Raw genomic sequence first — 8,905 nt, 5'->3', positions numbered from 1 at the left:
TTTTATTTCAACTTTATTTAACCCGGTAAGCTAGTTGAGAACAAGTTCTCATTTACAACTGCGATCTGGCCAAGATAAAGCAAAGCAGTGCGACACAAACAACAACACAGAGTTACACATGGAATAAACAAGCGTACAGTCAATTACACAATAGAAAAAAAAGAAAGTCTATATACAGTGGGGCAAAAAAGTATTTAGTCAGCCACCAATTGTGCAAGTTCTCCCACTTAAAAAGATGAGAAGGCTGTAAAATTTTTCATCATAGGTACACTTCAACTATGACAACAAAATGAGAAGAAAATCCAGAAAATCACATTGTAGGATTTTAATGAATTTATAGCAAATTATGGTGGAAAATAAGTATTTGGTCAATAACAAAAGTTTATCTCAATACTTTTGTTAATACCCTTTGTTGCAAATGAAGAGGCAACGTTTTCTGTAAGTCTTCACAAGGTTTTACACACTGTTGCTGGTATTTTGGCCCATTCCTCATGCAGATCCTCTCTAGAGCAGTGATGTTTTGGGGCTGTTGCTGGGCAACACGGACTTTCAACTCCATCCAAAGATTTCTATGGGGTTGAGATCTGGAGACTGGCTAGGCCACTCCAGGTCCTTGAAATGCTTCTTTACGAAGCCACTCCTTCGTTGCCCGGGCGGTGTGTTTGGATCATTGTCATGCTGAAAGACCCAGCCACGTTTCATCTTCAATTGCCTGGCTGTGAGGAAGGAGGTTTCACTCAAATCTCACGATACATGGCCCCATTCATTCTTTCCTTTACACGGATCAGTCGTCCTGGTCCTTTGCAGAAAAACAGCCCAAAGCATGATGTTTCCACCCCATGCTTCACAGTAGGTATGGTGTTCTTTGGATGCAACTCAGCATTCTTTGTCCTCCAAACACGACGAGTTGAGTTTTTACCAAAAAGTTATATTTTGGTTTCATTCTGACCATATGACATTCTCCCCAATCTTCTTCTGGATCATCAAAATGCTCTCTAGCAAACTTCAGACGGGCCTGGACATGTACTGCTTAAGCAGGGGACAACGTCTGGCACTGCAGGATTGAGTCCCTGGCGGCGTAGTGTTGTTACTGATGGTAGGCTTTGTACTTTGGTAACAGCTCTCGGCAGGTCATTCACTAGGTCCCCCCGGTGGTTTGGGATTTTTGCTCACCGTTCTTGTGATCATTTTGACCCCACGGGTGAGATCTTGCGTGGAGCCCAGATCGAGGGAGATTATCAGTGGTCTTTATGTCTTCCATTTCCTAATAATTGCTCCCACAGTTGATTTCTTCAAACCAGCTGCTTACCTATTGCAGATCAGTCTTCCCAGCCTGATGCAGGTCTACAATTTTGTTTCTGGTGTCCTTTGACAGCTCGTTGGTCTTAGCCATAGTGGAGTTGGAGTGTGATTGTTTGAGGTTGTGGACAGGTGTCTTTTATACTGATAACAAGTTCAAACAGGTGCCATTAATACAGGTAACGAGTGAGGACAGAGGAGCCTCTTAAAGAAGAAGTTACAGGTCTGTGAGAGCCAGAATATCTTGCTTGTTTGTAGGTGACCAAATACTTATTTTCCACATATATTGCAAATCTAATTCATTAAAAATCCTACAATGTGATTTCTTTCTCTCCATTTTGTCTTGCATAGTTGAAGTGTACCTATGATAGAATTACAGGCCTCTCTCATATTTTAAGTGGGGAACTTGCACAATTGGTGGCTGACTAAATACTTTTTGCCCCAGTATCAGTGTGTGCAAATGGCATGAGGAGGTAAGGCAATAAATAGGCCATAGTAGCGAAGTAATTACAATTTAGCAGATTACCACTGGAGTGATAGATGAGCAGATGATGATGTGCAAGTAGTGATACTGGTGTACAAAAGAGCAGAAAAGTAAATAAAAACAAGATGGGGATGAGGTAGGTAGATTGGGTGGGCTATTTACAGATGGACTATGTACAGCTGCCGCGTTTGGTTAGCTGCTCAGATAGCTGATGTACCTCTTAGTGAATAGGGGGCGCTCTTTTCACTTTGGGAAAAAATCGTGCCCAAATTAAACGGCCTCGTACTCTGTTCTAGAGCATACGATATGCATATTATTATTACTATTGGATAGAAAACACTCTGAAGTTTCTAAAACTGTTTGAATTATATCTGTGAGTAAAACAGAACTCATTTGGCAGCAAACTTCCAAACAGGAAGTGAAAATTCTGAAAATGGGGCTCTGTGTAAGGCCTTGCCTATTCAATTGCCTAATTTCTATGGATTTGCATGCACTGCATACGCCTTCCACTAGATGTCAACAGGCAGTGGAAGGTGGAATGGGGTGTCTAGCTTGATCTGAGGTCGAACAAGAGCTCTTGGAATGACGTGACCACAATTTCCTTTCTCTACCTAGGCGCGGGAAGGACATCAGCATTGGCTTCTGAAAAGCGTTCGGTATAGACGGTGGATGTCTCCGGCTCTGATTTTATTTGATAGATGTGATAAAAACATCATAAAGTAGGTTTTTTCAACCGAGTTGTATCAGTTTATTCAACGTTTATTGCGAGTTTTGGAATTTTCCTTTCTCTGTGTCAGGAGAATTTGGGCATGTTCGCGCCACATGGCTAGCTAAGGTTGCTAATTCGACAGGAGAAGAGGACATTCTAAAACCAAACAACGATTTATTCTGGACAAAGTACTCCTTGTACAAGATTCTGATGGAAGCTCAACATAAGTAAGAACAATTTATGATGTTATTTCGTATTTCTGTGGAAAATGTTTAGTCCTATTCTCCGCCCTTTTAGCGGGCGCTGTCTCGCAATAACGCAAGCTGTATGTCGTAAAGTTATTTTTTTAAATCTAACACAGCGGTTGCATTAAGAACCAGTGTATCTTTCATTTGCTGTACAACATGTATTTTTTAGTAAAGTTTATGATGAGTTCTTTGATTAGATTAGGTGACTGTCCAAAATATCTCCGGAGAATTTTGTGCATTTTGGCTACGTATTCACAATGTAAAACCACAATTTGTACCTCTAAATATGCACATTTTCGAACAAAACATGTATGTATTGTGTAACATGATGTTATAAGACTGTCATCTGATGAAGTTGGTCAAGGTTAGTGATTAATTTTATATCTTTTGCTGGTTTTTGCGAATGCTATCTTTGCGGTGAATAAATGCGGTTGTGTGTTTGGCTATTGTGGTAAGCTATATTGTGTTTTCGCTGTAAAACACTTAAAATCGGAAATATTGGCTGGATTCACAAGATGTTTATCTTTCATTTGCTGTACACCATGTATTTTTCATAAATGTTTTATGAGTATTTAGGTATTTCACGTTGCTCTCTGTAATTATTCTGCTGCTTTGGTGATATTTTGATGGTAGCTGCAAAAATGTAAAACTAGTGATTTATATCTCAAATATGCTAATTTTCAAACAAAACATACATTTATTGTATAACATGTTATAAGACTGTCATCTGATGAAGTTGTTTCTTGGTTAGTGACTAATTATATCTCTATTTGGTCGTTTTGTGATAGCTACCTATACGGTAGAAAAATGCTGAAAATTATGCGGTTGAGTTCTTTGCTATTGTGGTTAGCTAATAGAAAACATATTGTGTTTCGCTGTAAAACATTAAAAAAATCGGAAATATGCTGGATTCACAAGATGTTTATCTTTCATTTGCTGTATTGGACTTGTGATTTCATGAAATTATATTATATGATATCCCTGTGGCGTTAGCTGCTATGCTAGTCAGCTTTTTTGATGGGGGTCCCGGATCCGGGAGAGAAGCGTAGAGGTTTAAGCATATCCCATTTTAGGTCACCTACAGAACGAACTCTGAAGATAGATGAGGGGCAATCAATTCACATATGGTTGCCAGCGGCACAGCTGGAGCTGAGGGGGTCTATAACAGGCGGCAACAGTGAGAGACTTATTTCTGGAGATACTTTTTTTAAATTAGAAGCTCAAACTGTTTGGGCATAGACCTGGAAAGTATGACAGAGCTTTGCAAGCTATCACTGCAGTAGATTGCAACTCCTCCCCCTTTGGTAGTTCTATCTTGACGGAAAATGTTGTAGTTGGGTGTATGGAAATCTCAGAATTTTGGTGGCCTTCAGCCAGGATTCGGACACGAAGGACATCAGGGTGGCGGAGTGTGCTAAAGCAGTGAGTAAAACAAACTTAGGGAGGAGGCCTATGATGTTAACATGCATGAAACCAAGGTTTTTTCGATTACAGAAGTCAACAAATTAAGTTCCTGGGGACACGCAGGCCTGGTTAACCTCCACATCGCTCGAGAACAGAGGAGGATGAGGGTACGGCTAAAGGCTAGCAAAACTGGTCGTCTAATGCGTTGGGACAGAGAATAAAAGGAGCAGATTTCTGAGCGTGTAAATTAGATTCAGGGCATAATGTGCAGACAGGGGTATGGTGGGGTGTGGGTACAGTGGAGGTAAGCCCAGGCACTGAGTGATGATAAGAGAGGTTGCATCTCTGGTTATTCTGGGTGAGGTCACTGCATGTGTGGGAGGTGGGACAAAGGAGGTATCTGAGGCATGTAGAGTGGGACTAGGGGCTCCGCAGTAAACTAAAACAATGCTAACTATCCTAAACAACAGTATACAAGGCATATTGACATTTGAGAGAGACATAAAGCGAGGCATATAGCTATCACATGTGTTGATTTGGAGAGCTAGCTAAGTCAACAACGGGTAAGACAAGAACAGCTAATCAGCTAAGACAACAACAGGTAAAATTGTGATGAATGGGCAGAGAGGGTCGGTTAACTACACACAGGGCCTGAGTTCGGGGCTAGGGCCGACAGATAAACAAAAGTAAACCAAGTGGAGTACCGTGATACATGAACAATCCAGCAGGCATCAGCTATGTAGCCAAGTGATCATAGGGTCCAGTGAACAGCAATAGATGGAACAGGGAAGCCGTGGGGTAGTCGTTGCTATGCTAGAACGCAGGAGACACAGCGTTTAAAGTTAGCAGGCCGGGGTAATTAGAAGGGTCTGCTCCGACGTCAGGCAAAGGCCGGTTGAGGGAATTACGTCTGCGGACCAGTCATGGTGGTACGGCAGGGCGCCGTGTCGACGAAGGGACCGGGCCAGATGGCGAAAGAGGTATTGTAGTTGTGGTAATTTTGTTTGCTAGCCGGGAGATGCGCCTGGCTCAGGGCTAGGTCACTCGGTGGCAGCTAGCTAGCTATGATGATCAGGAGTAATGGTCCAGGGTTACGGCAGGAATCCGGCGTTGTAGTGGAGAAAAACAGTCTGAGGCTGGCAGGTATTATCCAGGCTAAAAAACGTCTGGTGCCTGTGCAGAGGGTAAAGGCCGCTAGCAGTGGCTAACAATGTCTAAATAGCTAGTAGCTAATTAGCTGGTTAGCTCTGATGGCTAGCTTCTGATGGATGTTTTGGCTATAAGGTCTACAAAAAATAACAGATTTGTGTCACATTGAGTGAGGTGGGCTACCGGAAGGTATATTTAATTGTAAAATGGAAAAGAGATTGAAAAACAAATGGAAATATATACAAAAGACGAAAAATACAAAAAGTAAACGAGAGGACGACAAATCACGTCTGCACGCCACCCTGGAAGAAAAAAATCAAAATCAAAATAAAATGAATAAAAAATTAAATGTTGAAGAACAGTAAACTGGGGAACAGCCTCTTTCATATGTCTCTGGAGCACAATTTCCATATCTTTGCCTACTCACATCAGTGATAATTCCGAGGGTCTCAACCTCTTCAACACACTGTCGTGACTAACATTAATCTGAAGACTTATCTAATCAACTAACTATGTTAATTGTAACCCGATTAAATTAATCATGTAACAATTAACTCATTAGGATCTGGGGCACCACGAGAGCAGTTATTTAAAGAGTTACCATCTCCAGAATTACAGTTTTTCTCAATTGCTAAAACACAATTTCTGAAACCTTGCTCCATTTCCTGAAAACGTTAAACACAAAACCTCATCTTCAAGCACTATTTAGTTTTACCTGTGTTCAAAATCAAACACTGCTCTCAAATCATAAACAAAGTGATCAAAATGATATACACTCTCAAACAGTCAGTAAACAATACACCGAAAAATAGAAAACACATTGTTCAAAACATACAATTCTCAGGGAGAAGTACATTTTTTATCTAAAAAAATATTCATATTTTTCCATCATTGTCTTTTGATGAACGAAAACATGTTCTATCATAGTAGCTCAAAAGTGATCAGAAATTACTACTCTGCTTTGCACTTTGCAATTTTGTTTTTTGTTCTTCCTCATCCTTGTACCCCTATTTTTACAGTACTGTACCCTGCATCTCACAAACTTGTCCTTTGTCTCTGTGATACTGTAATTCTTGTTCTTTGTTGATATGAACCTGCAACCAGTCAAAATCTATTGAGCAGTCAGTACTGTTAATAAATGGAAAGCACAATGTTCAGGGCCATACAATTTGTCCATTGTACAGTATACAGCCTACAATGCACTGTACTACAGTATACAATACTAAAATGGACAAAAATCAAAGGAGTAAACATGTGATCAATGTGCTTCTTCTTGTCTTTGGGCTGGGTCAGGCCAGAGCACTTCGTCGACATCACAAGCAATATTGTCCCTCCTGAGGCAACGGGGGAAGAAGCCTCTTGTGTGCTGTATCCAGCCCTGACATGATTCCTCACCTATATCACCACAGGCTAAATCCATGGCTTGCAGCAGATTTACTCTGGTGTAGGGTTGTCTATCATACACTTTCCRTCTCCAAGAGGAGAAAAACTCCTCAATCGGATTCAGGAAAGGCGAGTATGGAGGGAGGTACAAGTTCATAAACTGCCCATTGATGTTAAACCATTCCCTTACCTGAGCAGCACGGTGGAAACTGACATTGTCCCACACTATCACATAGGTGGGAATGGGATTCTCATTTAGCTCTTGACCCTGCTGCTCTTGAACCTGCTGCTCAAATAAAATATCTCTTAGATTGGCAATAAATCTTAGAAGGTGCTGGGTGTTATATGTCCCGAGTGTAACATGGTGATGTAGAACACCATGGTTGCACAGCACAGATTGTGACATTGCCACCTCGTTGACCAGGGACTTCAACAATGGCCCGCTGTCCAATCATGTTTCGGCCTCTCCTTCTCCTCTTTGTTAGATTGAAGCCTGCTTCATCGACAAAGATGAAGTCATGGGGTCTGTCCAAGGATTCCAAGTCAAATATTGTCTGTGTAGAAATACAATATACTGTATGTAGGATTTTGTAAGTCGTACAGAGACAGTGCTATACTGTAGAGTACAATTAGGCTTCTGATTCACATACATTGTATGTACTGAAGAGTAGTGTCATTCACATAGTATGTGTTAGTACTGTAGACAATCTGGATTACAGTAAATGTTTCTGAATGTACACTTACTTGCACATACTGAGCTCGCAGTTCTTTCACCCTTGGTGAGTTGCGCTCAAAAGGTACTCTGTATACTTGTTTCATTCGCATCCTGTTACGATGGAGGACACGGTCAATTGTGGAAATGCTCACACTGTCGATTCCCTGGAAGTGTGTGTTGTCTTGTATCACTCATTCCTGGATTTCTCTGAGTCGTATTGCATTATCTTGAAGGACCATGCCAACTATAACGGCCTCTTGCTCCCGAGTGAATATAGCTGTCCTTCCACCTGCATGTGGCAGCCTTGCAATTCTACAAAAAGTAGTTGTGCAGTTACAAAACATATTCATGCAGTACAATACATAGTGATTAACTTTACAAATGTCTATTGAAACAGCTGCATATAGTGTAGTACAGTAAATTTGCAATTACAAAAATACAGTAGTATACTGTACCTGTTCTCTTCTCTGAATGTCCTTACTATGGTGGACACAGAAAATCGTCTCAAATTGGGTTGCACTCTAAGTCCTGCTTCCCTCATTGTCAGTCCATGGACAAGAACATGGTCTATAACTGTTGCTCGAATTTCATCAGATATTTCCACTCTTTGTCTTCCTCTTCCTCCTCCTCTTTCTTGCCCTCCTCCTCCTCGTCGCCCACCTCGCGTGGTCACTCGTCCTCGTCCTCTCACATTGTTTCTTCTATCCATTCTCAGACTTTCTCCTTCCCACCTTCAACAACCTGTTTGCTCTCTGAACTGGCTTATATTGGTTGTGTCGCATCATTTGAAACAGGTTAAATAAATTTTGAGTGGTTGTGTTCAATCAATGACATGTGTTCTCTATTTGTATTTGATTGTTGCCACTTGTGTTTACCAGTATGGATGACATGTGCATTAGAGTGCAGAATGTGTTTTGAGAATGTGTTTAGAGTTTTGCTGAAAAGTCTAAGTGAGATCTGCAAATTGTGTTTTACCATGTGAAATGGTTTAAGGTATTGACAGCAGACTGCATAATTAGCTAAATGAGTCCAGGCAACTGAGAACTTTGTTCAGACAATGGGTTTTAGTGTTTTAGCAATTGAGAAAAACTGTAAACTCTAAAAAGGTCTTTACCTATCACATCTATAAACAGTCAACTTAATAATCCTAACCTCGTATCATATCATCATTCTGAACAGTCGTAACCTCCTGCATCTGCAAAAACCTGAGCCTTTACTAGCTAATTAAATGGTAACACAGGATAAACATACACACTTAATACATTAAAAACAGCTCCCTAGCGGACTGACAACAATATGGCTGCTCGTTACGAGAGAGAGAGAGAGAGAGAGAGAGAGAGAGAGAGAGAGACTACTCTCACTTATATTACTCCTATACTTTGCACACGAACCACAGCCCGGTTGGAGTAAGAAATCATGAATTTATTTATGTGCAATTCCTTGGTTCGCCGTGTATCTCTCGGAACCGGGCTGCCTTGGAAAGGGGGTTGGACCTTTTCGCGGCACGCTTGTAA

At 41.0% G+C, this 8,905-nt stretch overlaps 1 long non-coding RNA gene across 1 annotated transcript; it reads right to left on the bottom strand.

Moving 5' to 3' along the window:
* Nucleotides 1-7,073: 7,073 nt before the first annotated feature.
* On the bottom strand, nucleotides 7,074-8,021 carry LOC139028346 (uncharacterized). Its single transcript, XR_011480534.1, has 3 exons — nucleotides 7,847-8,021; nucleotides 7,421-7,703; nucleotides 7,074-7,230 (listed from the first exon to the last, which is right to left on the bottom strand). It is a non-coding gene; the product is annotated as an uncharacterized lncRNA (long non-coding RNA).
* Between the last annotated feature and the right edge of the window lie 884 nt (nucleotides 8,022-8,905).

Source organism: Salvelinus sp. IW2-2015, linkage group LG11, assembly GCF_002910315.2.
Source record: "Salvelinus sp. IW2-2015 linkage group LG11, ASM291031v2, whole genome shotgun sequence".
NCBI classification, from domain to species: Eukaryota; Metazoa; Chordata; class Actinopteri; order Salmoniformes; family Salmonidae; genus Salvelinus; species Salvelinus sp. IW2-2015.
Note: the sequence above shows the minus strand (reverse complement) of the source record. Positions and strands in the feature narration are given on the sequence as shown.